The sequence below is a fragment of the Protopterus annectens genome, chromosome 9.part0 (assembly GCF_019279795.1).
Source record: "Protopterus annectens isolate FY-2018-M chromosome 9.part0, PAN1.0, whole genome shotgun sequence".
In the NCBI taxonomy this organism is placed as follows: Eukaryota; Metazoa; Chordata; order Ceratodontiformes; family Protopteridae; genus Protopterus; species Protopterus annectens.
Window position 1 is genome coordinate 1,016,801,320 of NC_056743.1, and position 23,568 is coordinate 1,016,824,887.

At 38.9% G+C, this 23,568-nt stretch overlaps 1 protein-coding gene across 1 annotated transcript in view; it reads left to right on the forward strand.

The window, feature by feature from the left end:
• LOC122811754 (ly6/PLAUR domain-containing protein 1-like) overlaps positions 1-23,568 on the forward strand; it is a 187,603-nt gene that overhangs the window by 38,592 nt on the left and 125,443 nt on the right. The gene's annotated exons all lie outside the window — the stretch shown is intronic.

Below are 23,568 nucleotides of genomic sequence, written 5' to 3' on the forward strand. Positions count from 1 at the left end.
ATCCTGTTTTCTTTAATATGATTATAAAATTTGCAATGAGAAGAACAGTCATGCCCAGATCTAGATTTTCCTTACTGTATGGAGCTCTTCATTCACTGTCTGTAAAGCATATAATCAGTCTGATTTCTTTACTGACTGTCAGATTTTATCCATGTGTAAAGCCATTTCTTAGGCTGTTGAAAAGGAGTGTTTGCTATTGCAATGATTACTTTATTGTAAATTCTGTCAACATCACTGGTTTAAATATAGACTGCACTTTTCCAGATAACAGCAAGTGCCCTACAATAGATTCAAAGATTCAGAAAATCTTTATTGTCATATAAAACCACAAAAGTGCAGCCTAAACGAAATTACAAATGGCAGCTCATGAGAAAACTGCAGTGCAAATAACATAGATACAGCGGTATCAGAGAATAACATAAGAAAGAAAATAACACGTATGACATGCAAGAGGTAGTTCACATTACATAAACACACCCGATACCCATTATCCAATGATAAATAATAAATAAATAACACACAAAATTGTAAAACACACTTAATACAAAATTCAGTCTTCATGTAGCACGGGCATTGATTGTGCACCAGGCTCTGTAATATGTACAATTAGGGATGTTATGGTTGGCCCTTTCAGTATACTGTTGAATATTATGTTTGCAAATGGAAAATACCAGGAACACTGGAAGAAAGTCACTTGTACCTATTTTTAAGTGATAGAATAATGAGTTAGTAAATGACTATAGACCTGCATGCCTAATGCCTATTATTAGCAATTTCTCTGAGCAGAGCCTTGCAGAACTGCTTAAAGAGGATAAACGATACATCAGGCTACTAGACATTTCTCAGCATGAATTTATTAAGGTAGAGCTACTCTAACAAGTCTTACCGACTTTTTAAAAACAGTCAGAAAAGTATTAGACAAGGGCACCTCAATAATGGCCTACTTAGATTTAAGGTCTTTAACATACTGTATCCTCCCCGCAGTTGGGTGGGCATTCGAAAGACATGCGTAAATGGGAGTGCCTTCATTGAAGGTTGAATGTCGAGCTGGCACCTTGGCATTCGTGAAAATCTACTGCCAATCATTAGCGGACCGGAGTTCCGCTGTGGCGACCCCTAACCGGGAAAAGCCGAAAGACAAACAACAACAACATACTGTATTCTGCTGGGATCATTGGCAGTTTAATAACAAATTGAGTCATCTGTCTCTAAGCCAAATGGATAGCAAACTGACTGAAGAGGGTAGATAGCAAAGGGTAAAGATGCCTGTATAACAGTTAAAGTGGCCAGTGTAGTATACATGAATACCCCAGGGCTCTGAGTTGGGCCCAGTTTTATTTAACTTTATGTTCTCCGCCTTTACAGCAAAATTGCTGGATTTCTAAACATATACTTGACTGCAAAATTAGGGCTCTCAGTAAAACTCCTAAATGCACAGAATAAGTATATGTCTACATGGATATGATCAATCTTTGGGAACTAAACCTGGCATGGCATTTAGCATGAGCAAATTGTAAGGTAATGATGTTAAAACATAACAGATGAGGCACAAAATAACTTGAAATATTGAGTATATAGCTGAGGTTATTCAAAGAAGGGAATGAGAAGTGACATCCATGTTACCTGAGAAAAGTTTTTTCTCTTATTTGCAGATGATATTATTTTGTATTTGATAAAACCAGAAAAGGACATTTTGGTGTTGTGGAAATTTTTAAGACAATTTCAGGTCTTTTCTGAATATAACATTATTGAAGATAAAACAAAAGCTGTAAATTATATACTCACACCCTAACTGGTTCAGCAAAATCCATATTTATGGTGGACACAATAAGATGAAGTATTTAGGTGACCGAATTAAAAAGGATTCTGTTATGGCAGCTAAGGATATGTGGAAAGAAACTAAACAAAAGATAACACAAAAACTGAGAAAGTGGAAGTTCTTGATTATGGATAAGTATAGTAAGGTACAAGTAGTGAAAATGTTTTTATTTCCTTTAATTTTTATATACAGATCAGACATATTTTTATTAATCAAAGACATTGTGTATGGCTATTAACAAAGGGATGGAGATGGAGACATTGATATGGGAAAAGAAATGGGCAAGAGTTAAATGGAACAAGTTGATTCTCCCCAAAGAACAAGGTGATTTAGTATTACTTGATTTCAAGGGATACTTTACACCTGAATTTCAGATTACCCCCTCCCCAAATGAAAGTCCTCTGTCCTGTCTCAGCTCCTTGGAAAGACCAGTGGAGATGACCATCTCTGCTTGTAATACAGCTCTTCCCTGGACTCTGTCATGTCTAGTCATGTATATTCAATTCAAAATATTGCTTATGAGCCATGATGTGACTTCATGTAGGAGGACAAAGGTCAGTGGAGTTACGCTCATTTGCTGAAGGACAAGATTATACTGGATGATAATTATGTCACACATCAACTATCTCCTACAAGAAAGCCGCCTTTCTGTCCAGGGAGACTCCCCATTGTGACCAACCAGCAGTACTCTTTATAGTGGTTAAGAGGCTGAGCAACCCACCTTCTCTATCTATAGGGCAGCATTTTCTTCCAAGTAAAGTCAACTTGTTGCTCAATTTTTCACAGCTACACTTGTCCCCATCAAGTTGAGTACATAACCTATACTTCTGCCAGAGGAGTGCTATGCTCTGGTTATATCACCAGTAAATGTTGGACTGACTTTGCACAGCCTTTCTAGGATTACTCTATTTTCTAAGTCTCATGTATGTACAAGGCAACATGCAGAACTGATCCCTGTCCTACCAATGCTACTTACTTCTTACCAGGAAGTCTTGGGTCCTTTTCTATGCAGGATCATGTCCATTTTGAAATCAAATGTATTTCCACCCCTTTCAGAAGAAGTCCTTGAAACACCATTTTTTTTTAATTTGCCTTGGATTCTAATGATCTTGATAGTAACTGCCCAATTTCAAACTTTTCATTTGTTGGTAAAGGATTTGAGAAGGTCATATGTGTCTATCTTGACTCATTTCTTAATGAATATGGTATCTACAACCCATTTCAGTCTGTTTTTATTTTTGCAACTGATATAGTAAAGAAATGGTTGTCACTACAGACTATCTTGTACTCCTTGATCTCATGGAGCCTTTTGGGACAGCTGATCATGGAATAATTTTGTTGAAATTATTAGAAAATTATTCTGATCTTTCAGCAGCTGCCTCTGAATAATTTGGCTCCTACTTTTCCAGTTACTCAGACATGATTGTTTTGGATATTAATTTCTCTTCAAGCTATCTCCTACTCTGTGGAGTATTTTGCATTTGGTGATCCAATTATGAGAAGAGGTCCTAATTATCATTGTTACACTGATGACATGCAGCTTTACCTCTCCTAATCTCAGGATTTTATGTTGGTCCTGAGCTTCCTTCCTTATTAAACTGTCTCAAAGTCAGCATAACTAGAAAAGTTGTCCGGAGCATGTATGCCATGCCTGGGGACTTGAAGCTTCTGCACTTTAGCTCTTCTATTATTTATAGGTGAGAAGCTAGAATTCACATCCAAGATAAGCGCGGTCTTGGAGTAATCCCTGCCAACAAGCTGACATTAGAGGACCAGGTGTCAGCACTCATTAGGCCTTGCTGTTTCCATCTAAATAGTTTTATTATAGCTCAAGCATCTTTTTTCTTTCTCATTCACTGACCATGATTGTGCAGACCATTGTCACTTTACTTCTGACTTTTGCAGCTACTAGTAGATGCGGGTTCCAGACTGTGAATTTGATTGTCTGTGTCTGTTTCAAAATTCCACTGCCCTGTTACTCACTGGTACATCTCATCTTCAGCATATTAAACTAGTACTCTGGAGATTTCAATGGCTACCAGTTTGATCACAAACCACCTACAAAGTTCTGCTATGACCTTTGGTGTACTTCATAACTTTGGCCCCTCTTGAAAACAGATAATGAAGGGTTATAATCAGAGACATGATCATAATTATGTGTAGTGCATGGAGCTTTATCTACCCCATGTGCCACTGGTTACAGAAAAAAAGTGCATTCACTTTGAAAGCTGGTAACACCTTGTAAGTACTTAAATAAAACTGAATTGGGTTCAAAATAGAGGATTGTTACTGTGTCTGCGATTGCAACCCTCCATTATGTGTTTCTGACATAAGATGAATTTCTTGTCATCCATGTCTCAATCACATAATATTCATAGGTTAACTTAGTTACGATCAAAGACCCAATTATAATTCTTTGTAGTGCATGGAGCTTTTTCTTCTGCATGTGCTACTGGTTACAGAAAAAAGAAAAAAAAGTGCATTTCCTATGAAAGCCGGTAAATCTGTAAGCGGGCACTGTCAAACAGACAGTAATAGCAAGCCTATCAGCTTTTTTTGTGTGTGTGTGTGTGTGTGTGTGTGTGTGTGTGTGGGCAAGGCAAAGGATCAAAACCAGGGTGAATTTTTACATACTGCTCTAATTCACTTAAATTGCTAATAGAATGACATACTTTTGTATCAACAAGCATTGTGAACAGTAAGAAGAATGAAAGTCTGTTTTTTGTGTTTTTGACTGACTGAAATTCTCATTGATTTACCAGAAAATGAAACAAGTTTACAAGGGATAGGGTAAAAATGTGAGCTGAAGTCAGGGACAGTTGTCTGTTTCTGCTACTGCCACTGTTGTTTATTAGATTCTATATTATATAAACAAAACATTAAAATGTCGACTCACCTTTGATTGACCCCTATTTCTTGAAGCTGCACAACATCAAATGGCCAAATCATCGATTTCTTTCCAAGGGAAAGTAATCAGTTGGCCGTTCTTTTAAATCTGCCCTTTTCCTGACTGTAGTGCGATCTCAGAGTTAGTATATTTAGTTAGGGGGTCTGTGGGGGGCACAGCCCCCCCATTGGGGGGGTGTGGGGCAAAGCCCCCCACTTAAATAGTGTTTGTTGTAGTGTGGTGTGTGTGTTTGGCCTACCGATTTCTTTCCCTTCGAAAGAAATCAGTGATTTGAGGGTTTGATGTTGAGCAGTTTTGAGAAATAGGGGTCGATCAAAGGTGAGTCAACATTTTAATGCTTCATATAGACCCGTTTATTACTGCCTAGTGAGACCTCATATTAACAGTGCTTAGAAAGGTGCTTGTAATATTGGAAATCACACTACAGCAGTATTCAACTAGCTTGTCTTTTACAAGATGTTGGAGTGAAATCATGGCAGTCCATGCACAACATTCATGTTAATCATAACTTTCCAATTAAATTAACATTCAATTTTATAAATGGTGATGTGATCTTGAGCATTTAGCACAAAGCCCTTTTATATAAACAGGCATGGTATGGCAGTACTGCACAATAGATAAGACGGTGAGCTACTGAAGAGTTTCTCCCTGTAGCCTTGGGTTTGATTATCTTCAGTCTCTTTATCCTAGTGTGTGACTCTAAGGAAGTCTGTTAACTAAGCAGTGCTCCTGGGTTACCCATCAATAAAGGATGTTCACCTGCTAGCCGTAGCAGGATAACTTACCAGGCACAACTATAGAGTAGAGGAGCATTCTGTCATTTAGTATATCATTTGTGTCTACAGTGTGTTGCTGTCAACAGTTTGTAGCATATGCAGCACAAATGTTGTGAAGAATATACTATCTGATATCTGCAAATGATGTGCAATTTCCCCTGCTGTTAGCAGTACACAATATGGCTGCTGTGAGCCATATAAAGCACAGCTGCGAGAGCAGAGCCCAGTATATCTGCCATGAATAAGTACAATATATAAGGTATTACTGCCACATGCACTGCTCATAGTGTACAGTATTACTGCCACATGCACTGCTCATAATGTACGGTATTACTGCCATATCCACTGCTCATTGTGCTCAGTATTACTGCCACACAAACTGCTCATCATGTACAGTATTACTGCCATATGCACTGCTCATCATGTACAGTATTACTGACACAGACACTGTTCATAATGTGTACAGTATTACTGACAGACACACTGCTCTTTGTGTACAGTATTACTGCCAGATATACTGCTCCTCGTGTACAACAGTACTGTCAAATTCACTGCTCATCATGTAAAGTATTACTGACACAGGCACTGCTTATAATGTGTACATATTGCTGTCACACACACTGTTCATATTGTACAGTATTACTGCCACGTGCACTGCTGATCATGTACAGTATTACTACCACAAACACTGCTCAATGTTTACAGTATAAGTGCCACATGTACTGCTCATTGTGTACAGTACTACTGTGATACATACACACACACACACACACACACACACACACACATACACACACACACACACACACACCTTACTGTATACATCACTACTGCACTGCACACACTGCTCATCAGGTACAATATTATTGCCTCCACACACACACACACACACACACACACACACACACACACACACACACACACACACACACACACACACTATGATCATTGCTTACACTATTAGTGTCAAATGCATTGCTCATTGTTTACAGTACTACTGGCACCCCCCCCTCCACACACACACACACACACTCCTCATTGCCTACATTAATACTGCCATACACACTGCTCAACATGTGTGGTGTGAGTGCCACAAGCAGTAAATAGTATTATCCATGAGTCATGAACAGTGTTAAGAATGACTGCTGCAGTGCTGAGGAGCTGGCAGGTAGATAGAGACTGAGTGCCATTGTTGCACAATCACTTATCTTAGGGGTAATGATGGTGAATTTAGTTAAAGAGTAAAAATTACAGATTGAGTCAGAGGATTGTACTCCACCAGCATGTGCATTACAGTAATGCACATTGAGTATGGGCAGTGCCGAGGAGAGGGAATAACAAAAAATTCTGTTCACAGCTGTCAGGTTTGCACCATACCTAAACATCTTAATTTTATCTCTGCCAAGCTCAACGGTCATTTACACTGAGTTTTCCATGCTTGAGGGGCCCTGATCTTTGAGAGATAAGCTGAACAGCTGGCAGGAAAAGTCACAGCAGAAGATCAAGCAAATGCTTTGGAACATGGCTGAGAATGGAAACAAATAAATAAATGAAAATGACTGCTATAAGCAGTATTCAGCAGCATGCCTTATGCAGTGTACAACAGACATTGTACAAAAGATGTACGCAGTGGACAACTTGACTGCCATATGTAGTCTATATTATGCTTGCTTGACTACTGTAACCAGTGAACACCATAACAATAAACACTGTAAACATTGCTGCTTGACTGCTTACAGTGTTCAGCATGACTAGCATGAATAGTATACAGTGCAATTGTTAACAGTAGGGAAATTGCACACAGACATCCAAAAGTAGTGTACAGTGTGATTGCAGTGAGTAGTGTACACTGTACCTATCAGATTTCCAGAAGCAGTGCCCAGTATGATTGCTATGAGTACTGTATAATGTGACTGAATTCTTAAAGCAGTGCACAATATCACTGCTGCAAGCAGTGTGTATAATGTAACTGATTTCTAGATGCAGTGCACAATATATCTGCTGTGAGCACTGTACAGTGTAACTGACTTCCAAAAGCAATGACCAGTATGACTGTCATGAGCAGTGTAAAGTGTAACTATCTGATTTCCAAAACAGGGCCCTGTATAACTGCTGTGAGTAGCGCATAGTGTATCTAATTTGTTAAAGCAGTGCTCAGTATGTCTGCCGTGAGTAGTGTACAATGTAAATGATTTCTTAAAGCAGTGCAGTTTATGAATGCTGTGAGCCTTTTACAATGTATCTGATTTCTTAAAGCAGTGTACATTATGACTGCTGTGAGCCTTGTACAACTTAACTGATTTCTTAAAGCAGTGCATAGTGTGACTGCTGGAAGTAGTGTACAATGTAACTAATTCCTTAAAGCAGTGCCCATTATCATCATTCAGTTGCCAGAAGTATATCAGAATTACCATGTGTAATGCTCAGTATGACTACCATAAGGTGTTATGATTATCTTGGTCAGTGTGCATGCAGGAGCGGCCTTAGGTCAACTGGTGCCCTAGGCAAAAGGGCACCACGGCAGCCCCCACCACACCACCCAGTGCCCTCATCCTGGTCTACCTGCACCAAATAAATACTGGAAAAGTGCCCCAACTAAAGCGGCGCCCTAGGTAGCCACCTAGTTGGCCTATGCCTAAGGCCGGCTATGTGTGCATGTACAGCATAACTGCCATAAGCTCTCTGCTACACATACAGCAGGACTGATACAATCTCTGTACCACATGTACAGTGAGACTGCTACAACCACTGTATCACAATCTACCTTTTTTTACATTTTTCCAGGGGGGTCAAACCTCCCACACTCCCTGCAAATTATATATACCAACTCCAAGTTCACACTACAGTGAGCAAAAGGGTAAATTTCCTGATCTGTACTGTACCGCAATCTCCATTCAAAACCTTTGAGTTTTCAAAAACTCCATCATATGGTCTCGACCATATGAATTTCGAGTTTCTGAAAACTTGATCATCTGATAGGGATCCATATAAAAAAACTGAAAATAATAAAGGATGGCCTGACAAATGTAGCAAAAATTGATTTTACAAGTGTACAGAAAATGGATGGTATGAAAGAAGAAGGTGCTACAAGCATTTAAGAAATGCTATAAAACATTGTTTTACAGTCAAAGCATTTAGTACTTCAACCTGTGTGACAAGAGGAAAGTATATACAGGTCTCAATGGAATGGCTTAGGAATAAAAATATGCAAATTAAATAGCTGAATGCCTCCTGAACTGGATAGAACTGAAATAAAGTACACATAGCTGAAGAAGTGTGGCCTTTATTATAAATTATGAATGCATTATTGTGGACAAGAATAGTTCAAAATGAATAGAAGGCAAATAAAATTCAAATGGGAACAAGGAGTAGGGAAGACTAGAAAATTAGACCAGCCTCAATAATGCCAGTGTCACAGAAAGAGTGATAATAGGGATTATAGTCATTGGCAAACTTAGTTAGCTATTACCCAGCATCTGCCTTATCAGCAGACATGTAGATGCCAAAGATAGGGAGCTCAGAACAGAGCCTTGGGGAACTCTGCTGGTGACGTGCTTTTGTGAAGAAGAAGCCTCAATCCTTACTGTGCGAGTCATGTCAGTAAGCCATTTGGATGTCCAGCAGATGATGTGAGGATTGATGTTATGTTGTGAAAGCTTATTGATAATACTTGCATGGGTAATTGTATTAAAGACATTAGGTAGGTCCAGATAACTGGAAAGGTGCGATCCATATAGGTTCATAGAAGGTTATTATGCCAATGGCCCTTGCGCCCTTACAAGCTTAGCCATATTTATCCAGAGTTGCCCCAATTGTTGGTCATCAGGTGAGTGAAGTTCGCAAAGGTTAGTATCTATTGTAGTTAATTCTGACTTCTTTTTTCCAGGAGGGACATGGGCACCACCCCAGACCTGAATTTGTAGTCACCCATCCATTGATCTACACTGAGTCTGAAGAGGGTCAGGGAGGGCTCTGTTTCACATGAATTGGAAGCTTGTTCTAGAGAAGTGGCAGTCTCTGGGAGATGTATCTATCTCACAGCATGACCTGTTCATGTCAGAGGCTAGGTTAAGATCCCTGCAGCAAGTGACTCTCCTCCAGTCTGATTCACGAATGTGTAACATTTCCATCAGGACCAGGTCAGTGACTGCCCTCTAAGCCAGGCACAATTCACCCCTTAGCAACTTGTAAGAGACAGAATACAACGACCGAGCTTTCAGTCTTTCTGCATAAGGCTTGTTTTGTGTACCATGTAATTTCTTGGTGAGAAACCTCTATGGTCTCTCCAACTGTTGCAGGTGTCTATTGAGGTACATGCAAAAGGGAGCATTATACTCAATTACTGGTCAGATGAGGGCTGACTATAATAGAATTATAACATCTTTAGGTCTAGATGTGATGCCTTTACTTATTATGTGCCACATAAAAGGATTTCCATACTACTGTGGATACATGGTGGTCAAAATTCAGATTGCTACCAACCTGAGTACCCTGACCATGTAGAACTGGGTCTACACTTATGAGGGTGCTGTCTATAATGTAATTATCAGGGATCTCAGCTTTCCCAGAGGGAATAATAATGCATTTTTGCATTTAGCTTTAATTTGTAACTTTGGCACCAATCATTTGTCTGTGTTAACCCTGTCTGCACTATATTAACATTGTTGGGGACTCAGTGATTGCTCATAATTTGCAATCATCAGTGAAGTTGGTCAGCCACAGGCTGCCCAAGTTTGCCTGGACTTCTGAGAAATTCTGAACAGTAAGGGCCCAGCACAGAACCCTGTGGTACATCACTGCTGACTGGTGTTTTACTAGAGGTGAAGTCACCCACTTTGACAGTATGTGTCCTGTTAGTGAACCAGTTGGCTACCCATCTGGTAATGTAGGGGTTAATTCCCAATTGGGAGAGTTTCTCTATAATACCTGAGTGCGGGATTGTGTAAATGCTTTGGCTAGGTCACGATAGGTGGTATTCACTGTCTTTTCTGCGTCCAGGGCCTTGGTGACTTTCTCAAAGAAGTCAACCATGTTTAAACAGGCATGATCTACCTTTAATGGATCTGAACTGGGTTGGATCCAGAGTTTGAAGATTACCTATGTCCTTGTTAATAAAATCTGTAATGATTCTTTCCATGGCCTTGCAGATAAAGCTGGTCAAGCTTATGGGCCTATAATTCCCAGGGTCAGTTGATGGTATCACTTTGTGCAGAGGGATTACTGTTGCTGTCCTCCATTCGGCTGTACTACTGAATGTATGGAAGGCTTTGTAGCCCTGCACTTCCAGGGTGCTTACCATGCATTTGGGCCATGTTCTCAGGCTGTGGTTAAACAGGGATCCAAGTCTGCTAGGTCATGTTTTAAGTTGTTAAAAAGGTAACCTGGGATGTTGTGTGGTCTCATTAATGCCATGTTTTTGGTTTTGGAGAGCACTGAGATGACCTGCTCTTTTGAAATAATAGGCTGAGAAATGGTGGCAGGTATACTTTGGGTGATGACTGGAGGATATGGAGGTGGGTGACGTTTTCTCCAAATCTGTCAGCTAGCAGGTTGGCTATTACCTCTCATTGAGTATGGGTGGTACCATAGTTAAAGAATGCCTTGTGATTATCCTTAGCTTAGTAGGATATTTTTGCTTTGTAATTAGCTTTGTAGGACTTGATAAGGTCTCTGTTTGTTTACGCTAGAAAGGAATTTCTTCCTCTGCTGAGCCAGTTCCCTCTTGCTCTTGGGCATTAGTTTCTTTCTATTGATGTATAGTCTGTTTATACTAGGGGCCCACCAGGGTGGCTTGTTTTTTTTTGGCAAGATCTGGTTTTAATCCAGTCATGTACAACTGATTCCATGCAACACTTACATCACAGTCACCATTGAAACAACTACAGTTGCAAACATTATACATCACTTATAAACAATCCAGTCATTGTCAGTTAAGCATTATATGGCTCATTCAAATCCTGCCTCTTAAACCTCGTTCCTGCTCTGCATATATTGTTCCCACAATTCCCATTTTTCCTATGTAGTTTGCTCCTTCCCTTTTCTAAAGATCCCAGTTCCAGTTGTTTTATCTCTGTTGCTATATTCACTGTTTCTAGTAAAGTTGGTCTAGACTTTGATTTCCATTTTCTAGTAATTGCTTTCTTGGCAGCCTCCATAATTAGACTCAGCACGGCTTTACTATATCTAGGCAATTCTGATTCTGTAGCATAACTCAAAAAAAAAAATCATCTCCCCAGTCAGTCCAATCTGCTTACCCAGCATCTCCAACAGCACGGTCTGCAGGGAATCCCAAGTCTGCCAGCTCATTACACTCACAAAAAATATGTTCCTAGTTACCTCTTTTTTGCCTGTCACACCTCCAACATTTGCCATCCACCTGAGGAAAAATTCTTTGGAGTCTACTTGGGGTATAAAAATACCTATGCAGACACTTCCAAAGATCCTAAATCTTCTAGACTTTATTGCATATTTAGGAGATATACATATATCCCCCATTATCTCTTTGTGAATTGTTTATCCAATCTCTCTTCCCAATCCTTTCTAAGCTCCTCTGATTGATTCTTATAATTATCATGCAATATTTTATATGCTTTACTAATTATTCCTTTTTTAATGACAGCTTCTGTTCTAGAATCTAGTAAAAACTCTACCAGTGCTGGTCTTTTATTTAGGAGCCCCCTATCGTCTTAAAAAATTCTTAAGCATTTGTTGAGCTTGATGGGGTATCTGGTATTATAATTACATCGAACAAGACTCATTTATGATCTGATCTTACTGGGAGGACATCACATGGGGCGGGGGTGCAATGCTCTCCTATGTTAGTGAGTACTATGTCCAGGACATTTGAGCCTCTTGTGGGTGTGCTGACTAGCTGTTCCAGAGCATTTGCACTGGCAAAGCCCAAGAACCTCTGAGTCAACATGTTTGTGGTTGTGTATGTTTCCCAGTCAATGAGTAAGGTTTTGGGCTGTATGGCAAGTGATTCCAGTAAGTCCAGGTATATGGTATGCTTTTACTGTTATATGGTGGGGGACCTATAGCTAGCTATAATGTGGTAGAGGGCTTTACCTATAGTTACTTGGACATGGAGTAGCTCAAGAGTGTCATACTGTTTGACCAGTCTTGAGGTGTACTTATCCTTAATGAAGATGGATACAACTCCTCCTTTGGTTATCTCAAGCTCAGTTTTTGGTCTGAACATATGGAAGGCATTGTAGCCCTGCTCTGCCAATGTGCTTTCCATGTCTCGGTTACTGCAAAGATGTCAGCATCTTCCAAAGTGAGATGTGCTTCCAGAGACTGCAATTTCTTGTTTAGACTCCTAGCATTAAGCAGCAGTACCTTGAGTTTATCTAGAGAGGATTTTGTTATATTGGGAGGTTGGTTATTTTGCACTGCCTAAAAAAGGCACAATAGGGGTGGCTAATGCCTTTGCCAGTATCTTAAAGCCTAGAGGAGACAAGTGCAGACCATTTCTGGAAAAGCAGTGTGGCCTGTTGACCATGTCTTCCCAGGCTGACAGATACTGGATCCCCTTGGACTGGAACAAGAAGCTAAGCCAATTGTTAAAGTCAATCATTTTTTTTTTTGCATTGTGCCATCATCCTTAGAGAAGGTAGAATGCTACTTAAGGCTAGGCTTATACCTGCCTGTGACACATAATCTAAGAGCTCAGTCACGTTTCACTTCATATAGTCCAGTGAAGTCTCAAGTCATTCACCCCCCCCCCCCCACATGGACTATGATGTAATCATACCGGTACATGTGGCTGAGTGACTTGAGTGCTTGAGTGACTTGACAGATCCTGGCACCTGACAGCCAGCTAACCATAACCTGCTCCTTATCCAACCTGGTGAAGGGAACATCCATGTGTCTCACAATGGAGTTACCTATGACCAATACATTAAGTTTTGTGGTGTTATGCCTTATGGGCTTATTTGTTGAGACACTGGTGTGTCTTATTATGTGTTGTGGGTTTTTTTTGCATTGTTATGTGTAGCTGGTTTCTGTTTGGGAGGCTTCTGATATTTTGGTAAGTTAGTTGTCGCCTCACAGTTAGATGTTGCACGTTTGATTCTCAGTTAGAGCGTCTTCTGTGCGTCGACATGCGTGAATGGGCGTTCCTTCATTGAAGGTTGTGCATTAGGCCCGGCAAGCCAGCACGTAAAAATCTACTGCCAATCATTAGCGGACCGGAGTTCCGCTGTGGCGACCCCTAACCGGGAAAAGCCGAAAGACAGTTTTATTAGTGAGTGCCTTCACATATGTGGTTTTGTGTGCCGTGTCCTTATTTAGTGTGTGTGTGTGTGTGTGTGTGTGTGTGTGTGTGTGTGTGTGTGTGTGTGTGTGTGTGTGTGTGTGCTGACAACCTGTTTGGCATTCAAATTGTCCTTATTTGATAGTTTTGCTTCCAGTCTGATAGTGTAACTACATCTCTCACATAAAGTATTTATTTGATTCAGTAACTGGTTGTCACTATACATGAGATAATTGTTACATTGCCTCAGGATGCCCATGTCTATCAAGCTGGCCAGAGAGATGATGGGGAACTGCCCACCCATGATAGCAGGCTCTTACTGTATGTTTTATTAGGGAAGGGAATGGGTTAATTTGACAGGACTGTGCTGGTAGTTCCAAGACTACAAGAGGGACCTATACTTTGTGTAGACTAAAGTTGATCAATAAGACAACGCTGCTCAGTGGGCAACTGATTTGCTTCTAGAACAGCAGAAAAGCTTGGAAGGGTTTCAATGATAGCTGTTTAGGGAAAAACTGAGCTTCTAGACTTTTGTGTCTATACAAGGGCACTGTTAACTGCTGCTGCATGAATAGCAGCACCATGCAAATTTGAGGCTTAAATATAAGCAAAGTTTTAAGCTAACTACAAATCAGGAAAGCACACAATTAGCCTTCCATCAGGAATCTCCGCTCAGACAGGTTAGATCAGGGCACTTCTGCCACAAGGGTGTAGAAAAACACCTTCTTAATGTAGAATAGCTGGTATGTAGCCCAAGTGTAACAAGGCCATGCAAACTACTTACAACAGCCCTACAACTAACAGATACAATTTAACAAAGTTCAATTAACTACTTAAAGCTGCAGCAGACAATATTTTTTTTAAACTGCTAAAGAACAGCCACAGCATATAAGAAAAGTGTAAAAAGATACCTAGAGCCCTTTTGTGTGCTTCCCAGCTCAGATATACCAGGTAAACATCTACTGCCAATAGCTGAATAATCTCAGCCCTCCTAATGTAAAAGCACAGCAAAGGAGTGTTTGGAGTGAAATGCTACCACAAACAAACTTAAAAGATACGAAATGCTACCACAAACAAACTTAAAGATATGGATATAGCAGTATACTTTAAACAGCTTATAAAAAAGTGATTATTCACTAAAAGTCTTCACTTTAGATAAATGAGCAAAGAGTCATTCAATTGTACAGAATTTATAAAGGCACTATAAGCAAGATAAGCTGATTAACCAATAAAACTATATGCAGAAATCTCAAGTGTTTCCCAACCTAAACCAACCGGGCTAAATCCAAGTGCACTAGATGGAAAATACACTGACCTCTTGATGTAAAAACAAATGCTTGCTAGAGTTTCAAAATACACTACTTTATCCAGCATACACTACTTTATCCAACAACTAGCTAGATAACGAATTCAGACCAAGTAAATTAGTAGAACAGGCAATAAGAGGCAAAATGTACTTTTTCAATATAAACACCAGGAAAGGTAAATAAATACTTCAAGATATCAACAGCAGTGCAGAAAGGAAGGAGTTTATTAAGCTCAATTTACAGTAGGAGTGGGCAGCTTAAAATCACTAGGTTTAAAAAGCAGATCAATGAAGGGGGGGGGGGGATAGCAGCAGGGGATCACCAACAGTGCTTTAATTTACCCAGGCTTGAAAACTTTTCAGAAAATGGCAAAGACCCGGAAATTCACCATGTTTGCTTTAAGTATCAATCAAACAATTTAACCAATTAAAAAATATATGAAATGTGCAGCCTAGCTCATTTAAGTGTGTACCTGTCACATAAAACGAAACACCAGGCCAAGCAGATTTTTTAAACAGAAAACAAATGGAGCAGTTAAAACAAAAAAAAAACAGCTTTATCACTCACATACAAAAAATATAGGTTTACACCAGCAGTACTTTATTTTTTGCAGGCTTCAAATCTTTTCAGAAAAAGACAAAGGCCCAGAAATTCACTGTGTATTTAAGTATCACTCAAACAATTTAATCATGAAAAAACGTGTGAAATGTGCAGCCTAGCAAATGTAAGTGTCTATCTCTCACATATAACAAAAATATCAGGCCAAGCAGATTTCTTAAAATAGAAAACAAAATGGAGCAGGTAAAACAGAAAGCAGCTTTATCACTCACAGACAAGAAAATGTAGGTTTACTTTCCTCACCCAGCAGGGAATCAGCAGCAGTGCTTTTGTGACTCTGTCAACGAACTCAATTAGACTGAGTAGGCATGACCAGCCATTAACCAAGACATATTCATTTAGTTCAAAACACTTCAAGTTCCCTATATCATCATCATTCATTAGATCTGCTATGTTCCAAAATCTCATAAATGATACTGGTAAGACTTATGAGTCTGTAAATTACCTGGATCTATGTTGGGCACTCCCTTGCGTGATGAAACCACTATGGCAGTTTGATAAGTATTAGGTATATAACCAGTGGTGAGGCTGAGGTTAAACAGGATAAAGAGAGGTTGAGCAAAGCTATATTTGACACTTACCAGGAGATAGACAGGTATTTTGTCCAGACCCATGAAATCAGTGTTTTTGCTCAAAAATAAAAAAAAAAAAATGATAGGGCCTGACTGAGAAACAAAAAAGGGAGAGGAGAAGTTGGGTAGGTAATGCAGATCACTGAAGATTGGGTGGTAAGGTGAAGCTAGAGTTGAATTTGTTGGCAAGGATGTTGACAATGGCCTCACAATCAGACTAAGTGGAATCATTAGATATTACTTCATAGCAGAAATGGGTGTTATTTCTGAGATTCTTGATCTAGATGAAGAAAGGTTTGTGGTTGCCTTTGGCAGAGGTGGATTTTTTTTTTAATTCATAGGTAGCCTTACATTTTAATGGAGCACTTGAGATTTTTGCCACCAAATGGAAATCTCTTTTATGGTCAGGAGGATGATCTCTTACATAAGGCCAGTATTTTTTTCTATTTTTGCTATAGAATTTGTTATGTGGTAATTCCACCATAAGGATTTATTCCTGAATTTGTCTTTATATTTGTGGCATGTTAGAGGAGATGTTTCAATACAGCTGTTTAGATGAGAGTAGAATTCAGAAATGAATACAGAAGCTTTGGCAAGATCTTTGGCGGGGGGGGGGGGGCACTGAAACTTATATAGGTTACCCAAGGAAAAAATAGGAGGTCAACACTGGAGTAGCTCCTAAATGTACTAGGGTTTTTTTTGGGGAGTGATGTTGTTTCTGACGGAGATGACAGTATGGTTATTCAAACTTAACCAGAGTGGGTGTGACACATAATAAGACATGGGCATGGGCAATGATGGTGAGGGGAAAGTCAAGAAAGTTTGCACCCCATGAAAAGGTGTATAATCTGAGCCAGCGAGTTGGAATTTGCAGAAACTAGAAACTATCATGTGTACTTATTACTGTTTACAGTAGTATCCTAGTTGATGGAAGGACAGTTGAAATCCCCATAGAAGTGTCATATTGGGTTTGATAGACATTCTTCTTCCAAGTAATTCAGGTATAAATCATGATTATCAGGAGATTCTGAAGGGATCTATAATTCATGAGGATATTGCAGTAGCATTGTCGCCTCGTAGCAAGACGTTGTCCCGTTCAATTCTCAGCTAGAGCGTCTTCTGTGTGGAGGCATATGTGAATGGGGCGTGCCTTCGTTGAAGGTTGTGCATCATGGCTGGTAACCCAGTACGTAAAAATCCACTACCAACTATTAGCGGACCGGAGTTCCGCTGTGGTGACCCCTAACCGGGAAAAGCCAAAAGACACAAACAAATTATTGTTGGTTTTAAGGGAGACCATGACATCAAGAATTTCAAAGATGGTGTCATATGGAATTTGGCATGAAATTAGAGTATCATGAATATCCACAGAAATGCCCTCTGCAGTTTCCAGTGGGCATGAATGAATGACAAGTGCTGAACCCAAGTATAAACAGGGCAGTATCAGTACATTGGAACAACATTTCAGTAATAATGCAGATATGGATGTGCTCAAGGGCCAGAAATGTCTCAGGCTAAGACATTTTCTTACTATTTCTAGTGTGACGATGTAAGGTATTTGTAAATGATGTTATCTCATTTGACACATTCATTTGTACAGATGCTTGTATTAAAAAAGTATTTGTAAAAATTGCTTATGTTAAAAATGCTGCAACAGAATCTTAACAGCGTTCTGAATATGAAAAGTGCCAGAGTCAGATGACTAGATGTGATGTAATTCTATAATCAGCTGAAGGATGGAACTCTGGCAGAGCAATTGGTTTGTTTTTGTTTTTTTTTTTGGAATCTGATATAAAAGATCTGTTGGTTATCACAGTTCAGTAATAGTTGTTCAGTAGTAGTTGTTAGTTGTACAGTTCAATGCGTGGAGTATCTCACCTTGCTTTGTGGAAGTAAGCCTCTCAGCAATACATCTTACCTTGTGATATTAAGCGAGTTAACTAGGGACAATTTCTCTTTAGTGAGGAAAAGTACTGTGAAATTAGTTTAGTATTATTTCTTTTTCTGCATGTGTTATTTTATATTTCCTGTGACTGAAAAACTCTGATGTTTATTGTAACTAAATATTAAGTATTTACCTGTTTTCTATTTTTATTATCCATTTATTAAATATTTTTATACCTTTTCATTGTGGCTGGTCTCTGTGAATATTTTTATATCTTGAGAGTACCTGTGCTTATTTCAGTGTCACTGTGGCCACTCTGAAAAGCCTTACTGCTTAGGTCACACTCTACCATTTTTATCAGTATTAATTTGACACAGTATAATTGGTTACCCCTTGTAAGAGCCTTAGAGTATTTGGCTGGTGGCAGCTATGCTATAATCTGGAGAGAATGGACACAGCTGGTAAGTCTGTGTCAGCCTTTCCCATGTGTGTATGCGTGTGTGTGTGTGTGTGTGTGTGTGTGTGAAATCAGATATTCAAGTGTGTGTGCCAATGGAACACATTCCATGTGTGCTCTTAGGGGAAATTGTGTTTGATGCAGAGCGCTGCATTTGAAATACTGTGTAAATCCTGTCCTATTTTTAGTGACCGCCTCTCACCAGTGTCAGTGGTGAGGATTGTGACTCCTTGATTACTGGCTCAGGGTCATCACACCTAGCATTAACCAGTGTCATCTTAATGTAAGCCAAACTGGACTTAGCAAGTTGGTATCTCCAGAAGACAGACTTTGCCTAAAAAAAGGCACTATAGGGGCTGCAAAAGTTTTAGCCTGTATAAAGAAACTATTGGGGACGAGGTATAATCCATCGCTGGCAAAGCAGGTTGGCCTGTCAGCCATTTCCTCCCATTCTGACACAGACTGGATCTCCCCTTAATGGTGCCACTTATATAGCCAATTGTAGCCAATTATTTTGTCTTTATATTACAGCATCATTCTTGGCAATGGCAAAATACTGCTTAAAATGATAGTTTCTCCTGTGTCAGACACATGCATGGAGAGAGCCAACATGCCTGCATGCATCTCCCCAAGGAAGACTTCTTGAGATTATTCACCCCACACACATATAATCACACAGATAACCACAAGACCATAGTTGCACTTAGGACTGAAGGATAGAAGGGGTCTATTCACATCACATATTCTGTCATCTGAGTGGCAACTTACTGTAATCCACTCCTTGTTGAGCCAGATGAGTGTAGACTCTGTATTTCTAGCTCTGGAATTGCAAATAACTAAGACTTTATGATGGGGAGGGGGGCTGCAGGGTTTGTCAGCCTTATGAGTACATGCTTGCAGTATTGATGATTCTTTGCAGAGATGGGTGAGGATACAGGTGCTGGTATAGTAGTGTGTCGAGATGTGTGAGGTTGTATTGTGGTGGGTCTATGATACTTTAGATAATAAGATTTCTTTAAAGCCACACCATATGAGGGTTTATTAGTGTAGTGCTATGTAGTGCAGGTAGAACATTTACTAGTACAAGTGGAAAGCAAGAGGCTGACCTCAAGTTTGAGTAAGTATTTTTACCTTTCACAAATGGTGTCACTGTCTGCTAGGAGTAAAGGCTTAACTGTGAGAATAAGGCAGGTGTTACAATGTCTCAATGTCCCATGTGCCAGCAAGCTGGCCACAAGGTGGGCTATAGCAGACTCAGAACCTGCAATGCAGAGATAGGTGAAGGACTCCATAATACCAGTGTAATATGTACAGTTATTACAATAATCTGGGGAACAATCACTCATTTAGTAATGATAGGCAATCTGGTACTATAGCTAGTTAAACAATCAGAACTCAGGAATTATTCAAACAGTTCAGTTATTCCCTAAAATGAAACTCAGCAACTTATCTTGTTTGTCCACCTTTCCTCTACTGAAGAAAGCCTTCTCTAAACTCACCCCAGAAGAATGGAATATTATTCTTCATTTTAATAAGAATGTAGAAAGTATAACTCTGTTTAAGAAGAAACTAAAAGAAAGACAAGGCTAATTATTTGAAATTCTAGACACAAATGTTAACCTTACATTTTTAAGGTATCTTTCTTTATTCAACTACTGTTCATCACACATTATATGGCACTGTAAATATTGTATATGTATATATCTACAGTATGCATAGCTTCCAAACCTTCTAACATATTTATCTGTACCTGCTATCATTCTCTGACTGGTCATAACCCTGTACTATTACCTCTCAACCTTTTGGTGCAAGAATTATGGACAAAACCAAAAATATGTGTGTGGGGGTGCCAGCTAATAATATCAGGGATAAATATTAATTTGGAAAGTTGATAGAATAACATGTTTTGTATTAACATGTATTTTCTGACAGATATGAAGTCTGAAACTCAAATGTCTGTCAGTGTTAAGTGACTTCATTCCTCAATGATTTGCCAGTAACCACAAATTTCATAAGGAACAGATCAAATATATGTGGGAAAAATCTGGAGACTTTGTAAAATTCTGAGCAGTTGAGAAGTATACCCTGTACTATAATAATATAGATATATAAGGTACGTACAGAGATTTTTATATTGCACAATCTACTGCTCTGAGTTTTAGTTACTGCCACTTAAAATGTATTACATGTATGTATCAACACAGAATTTCATCCAGTCACTGTATGATTCATTTAGCCTGTCCAATGCTTTAACCAATGATCTGTGTTAACAACTGTCTTTATTGCTTCAATCTAATCTCTTTAATGTAGTACCATATACATTAACTGTTTTAATGTACATCTGTCCTGCATGTTTGGCCCAGGTCATGACTGTAAAAGATCCCAGGACAACCTCACCACCTCTCTTAAATGTCCAGATTTTCACAGAGCGTCCACATTTTTACCTTATATTTTTAGTCTGTTCCTCATAAAATCTTTTGTTTTCTGGCAAATCATTTATGATTGATGTCACTAAATAATGACCTACATTTGAGTTTCAGACTTCATATCCTTCAGAAAACACATGCTAAAACAAATCCTGTTATTCTATCAACTTTCTAAGTTTATAAGAGTAATATTTAAAATCTGTCCCTATTTTTGGACCTTTGTCCCCTCATTATTATAGGCTTCGTCCAGATTTCTTGCACTAAGAGGTTGAGAGTTATGCATCTCATCTAACTAGTAAATAGACAAAAATAAATAGATACATAGATAAAATTAGATATTAATGATAACACAAAAGCTAAACTGTTGAAACTGAAAGTAGATGGTTATCAACATAATAATGTCCATGTAGCTAGTTAAACAATCACTAATTTAGCTTGCAATGACAGCATAAGACCTGTAGGAACTTCAGATAAAAAGTCTATCAAACAAAGTCTATATCTGAATAAGATAGGTAGCACAGCAAACAGCAGCCCAGCAAAACAAAATGTTAAGCTGTACAAGCGGTCTGTCTTTATAGCAGAAGGGTTCCTGCTGAAGCAAGAATTATCCAGCCAGTAAACTTGTTCTGGAGAAGACCATAGCAGAAAATCAGGATAAAGTGGTTAACTTTCCTTTTCTTAATAGGGGCAAATAACAACACATTCCAAACTCAGAGTACTCATAAGTACTTCACTCAGGAATGAAGGAGTTGGAAGAATTGAAATATCTGCACGAGATTATCGACAATATATTTTTTTCTGATTATTGGGATTATGAATAATATTTTCAGTTATATTATTTTATTAAAGTTGATTGAGAAATTGAACTGTTTCCTTGTTGGCAGTTTATGTTTGTACTTTATGGTTTATTTATGAAGGTTAGACTAAGTTAGATTTGTTGTGGTCAGGGGGAGTTCTACCCTACTATTTGGTGAGGTAACAATTTTATTGGTATGAGTAGTTTGTTATTCGGGTAGTGTTTATATATATATATATATATATATATATATATATATATATATATATATATATGTATGTATGTATGTATGTATATATGTATATATATATATATATATGTATATATATATATATAAAGGTCCCCTTCACTACACTGACACGCCACAAAGCCGACACCCAAAACACCGAGACCAAAAGACCGAAAACACACAATACCGACAACTCACAAAACCGAACACGATAACACCGACACCCAAAACACCGACACACAAAACGTAAACTACACATTACACACAACTATATATGCACTAACCTTAACCCAAACCCTAACCCTAAGGTCCGACACTACCGCACACTTACCCTACCGGCACCCTAACCCTACCTCACTTAACCCACCCCTAAACCTAAAGTCCGTCACTATCGCACACTTACCCTACCTGCACCCTAACCCTAACTCACTTAACCCACCCTTAAACATAAAGTCCGTCACTATCGCACACTCACCCTACCTGCACCCTAACCCTAACTCACTTAACCCGCCCCTAAAACTACAGTCCGTCACTATCACACACTTACCTTACCCGCACCCTAACCCTAAGTCTGACACTACCGCACACTCACCTTTCCTGCACCCTAATCCTAAATCTCTCACTATCGCACACTTACCTGTCCACTTCCTAACCCTAAATCCCTCACTATCGCACACTTACCGAGTCGCACTCACACGTTGCCCATGTCAGTGTTTCGGCTGTCGGGATTTCACCTTGTCGATCATCTGCATCGTCGGTCTTTTGGTCTCGGTGTTTTGGGTGTCATATATATATATATATATATATATATATATATATATATATATATAATGATTCAATGGCTCAGTTTGAAAAGCTAATTAGTCTTTATGTACATTATTTGTTTATGCAGTTTAAATGTGGTGTGTTTAGTATAATTCTTAAGGCCTTGATTAAAAGGGTTTCCAACTGAGATTTTTCAGGGGTGCACTCAGCATTAGCATTTTAATTTAGTGGGAGTGGGCTGATCTGTTATGCCTGACTTAGAGATATTGAATATATTACTTAACATACTGAAGAATAACTCTTCTCCTTGGGAAAATTAGTTTTCTGTTTGGGTGATATGGCACCCCTGCCCTGGCATTGGGCCAAACTCACAACTTTTTGTGGCATTACTTGATCATTAATCACAATGATTTATTAAGAGTGAGAGATGTATATATATATATATATATATATATATATATATATATATAAAACTATGTCACTAATTTCTGAATCAGAATGTAACAGAAATGTGAGCTGCACTTAAGACTGATAAAATCTGTAGCACATAATACCAAAGGTATGTAATCTAATCTACAATATTTGTGCTGTATGTGGCAAGGAAATGTATGCAAACCTATGACCTTTTTCTTAAAGTTGTAGATTCGTAGATTGTCTGTTGCTGGGAACCACATTTGTACATAGGTGCTGAGAATGTAAATACAAAAATTGGGGCTGTTCCAAAGCAGGAAGTTAAGGGCCACAAAAGTGCAA